Here is a 3,013-nt window from a genome sequence, read left to right as displayed (position 1 = left end):
CAAGAAATTTGTATTGGAAAATGAGAAACCTCATGCCACTCCAATGAGCTCATTTACAAAGCTTGACAAAGATGAAAGAGGTAAATGTGTGGTTGTTAAATTATATAGGTCAATGATTGGCTTTTTGTTTTATCTAACTGCAAGTAGACCAGACATTATGTTTAGTGTTTGCTTATGTGCTAGGTTTCAATCATGCCATAATGAATCACATTTACTAACCGTTAAGAGAATCTTTAGATACCTTAAGGACACTCTTAGTTTAGGACTTTGGTATCCTATAGACTTTAGCTTTAGCTTGCATGCTTTCTCTGATGCTGATTATGGAGGATGCAAAATAGATAAGAAAAGTACCTCCGGTACTTGTCAATTCTTAGGAAATATTTTGATTTCATGGTTTTCAAAGAAACAAAATTGTGTTGCATTATCTACCACTGAAGCGAAATACATTGCAACCGGTAGTTGTTGTGCACAAGTTTTATGGATAGAACAACAACTTTTAGATTATGGAATTGAAGTTAGTACCATACCTATCAAGTGTGAGAATACTAGTGTTATTTGTCTCACTAAAAATCCCATCCAACACTCTAGAACTAAGCACAATGAAATTAAACATCATTTTATTAGAGATCATGTCGCTAAAGAAGATGTAGTTCTAGAATTTGTTGATACTTTACATCAATTAGCGAATATTTTTACAAAACCTTTAGATAAAGAAAGATTTTGGATACTTAGGAGAGAATTAGGTTTAACTGACCTATCTTCACTTAGTGTTTAAAATAATTTTAGCACTTTTAATTAGAAATGAAAAATGCTTATAAAAATAACATTTTTGATTGTATTCTTTGCTAATGTTAGGGGGAGTTTATGATCTTTAGTGAAAATTAATTATATTTTCAAATGATGTTTAAGGATAAATTTGATTGATTGAACATTGTTAATTTTTTATATATGAGTTGCCAATACTACTAGAGCTGATTAATTTAGCATTTTGAGTGTTTAAAAACAGATTTTTGACATTTTTGTGCATTATGCACTAGACAGTGCATCGATGCATCCCTTGAATGTGTATCGATACACCATGAAGGCGCACCGATGCATTCCTTGAATGTGCATTGATGCACTCTGTTGTGCATCGATACACTCATCGGGTTTTAGGCTTAAATTCCCTAAAAATCTCATTTAGCCAAACACCCTAAAACTAAAACACTCTCACCGTTTTGCCCAAATATCACCCAAATCTCCATATTTTCTCAAATCAACGTATTCTTGTCGGAATCCAACTATTCTTCAACTTCTAAACCTGTTAGAATCATCAAACTCGTGCAAAAATATCACATTCTCACAAAATCTGAAATTTTCGAGGTAATATTTCTAAAACCTTTGTTTTATTGATTTTTGAACTTAGGACTATTTTTAATTAGTTCTAGGTTGAACTAAGTATCGAAAATTGATTGTTTAATGTTTAGAAACTAGTTTTTACAATCAATTTTATCAAAAACACACAATTTTGAATTTTCGAAATAAAAAAATTCAAAAATCATTGATTTAATTTTAAAATTTGATTTTTTTTATTTAATTATGTTGTTTTGAAAATTACATATTATTATTGAAACATTGTTTTCAAAAATAATTTTCAAATAATTGTCTATTAGGATTCGGTTTAGAGAACCTTGAATATTGCCGACTCAATTGAGTTTTCGGATTGATTATATTGCATACATGTGTTTCAAATTTGTAGGTTATCTATCCTATTCTGATTTCTTGAACCATGTCTGTAATATCCTCAATATCGGGTTAGTGATCAAATTGTAAAGTTTCTAAATTTGGTGACTAGAGTAGAACAATGGATTAGTTCAATGATTTATTTGGAAATAAATCATAAAAGTTGTTAGTAATTATTAGATGAATTGAACGGTAAAAGGATCATTTGGAAGGAAAATAATTAAATATGGTTATATACACGTGGGTGGAAGGGAGAAGAAATCAAAAGGTTCCAGAGTTCTCTTCTATTCTCTTCTTCCTTCTTCATACGTGAAGGCTTGAACCAAAGGTGAGTATTCTATTTAGATAATTTCTGGTTAAATTTAAGGTTGGGTTATGATCATTAGATGATAACTAAGCTTAAGGAAAGCTTAAGTTATCTTAAAATCAAAAGATAAAGGAGTTAGGGAAGATTAAAGATTTGGAGTTCTCGAGTGAAATATTGAAATAGAGTTTATAATAAGAATTGAAAGTTGAATTTGACTTGCCATCAATAAGAATAAGAGATTTATGAAGTTAGAAATGATTAATAACAAAGTTGAAAGTTTAGTAAGATTCTTAAATTTTAAAAATCATGATGAAATATGGAAGATAAAGATGGTTTATATGGATATAAGTTGGTTTAAGTAATGGTAGTTGAGTTTAATGACATGATAGGGGCTCAAAATAGAAGAATTGAGTGAAGAGCTGATGGTTTTCGGGCTTAAAATGCAAATTCTGGGCAAGGTGTATCGATGCACATTTAATGTGTATCAATGCACTCTTTAAAGAAGAAACATCGAATGCAATTAGTGCATCGATGCATAAGGAGTTCATCGATTCATCCCCTTAAAATTAAAACATTGAAGGTGATTTATGTATCGATGCATGGGTAGTGCATCTGTAACACCCCCAACCCGTATCCGACCCAGATCCAAGTCCGAGGTGTCACATTGACTTTTCAAAACATTTACTTGTATGAAATAGTGAGTAATTTAAAATTTTTATACATATTACTTATTCAAACATTTACAGAACCATTCAGAGCTTATACAATATATTCTTTTGAATACATGCCAACTAGAACTTCATATATTAAAATACATATTATTCACCTTTCTTCTGATCTGACATTTGGTAAGGAAAATGACCTGTCTTGCTCCACATTTCTCTTTACTCTTCTCACTTCTGTAACCTACGTGTGAAACAATCACACGCTAAGTCTATGACTTAGTGAGGCATTAACGTATAAAAGTAACTCTAACTACTCAAA

This window comes from Hibiscus syriacus, unplaced genomic scaffold, assembly GCF_006381635.1.
Source record: "Hibiscus syriacus cultivar Baekdansim isolate YM2019G1 unplaced genomic scaffold, ASM638163v2 tig00000916_pilon, whole genome shotgun sequence".
NCBI lineage: Eukaryota > Viridiplantae > Streptophyta > Magnoliopsida > Malvales > Malvaceae > Hibiscus > Hibiscus syriacus.
The sequence above is the reverse complement of the archived record's forward strand: the minus strand, read 5'-3'. Positions refer to the sequence as shown.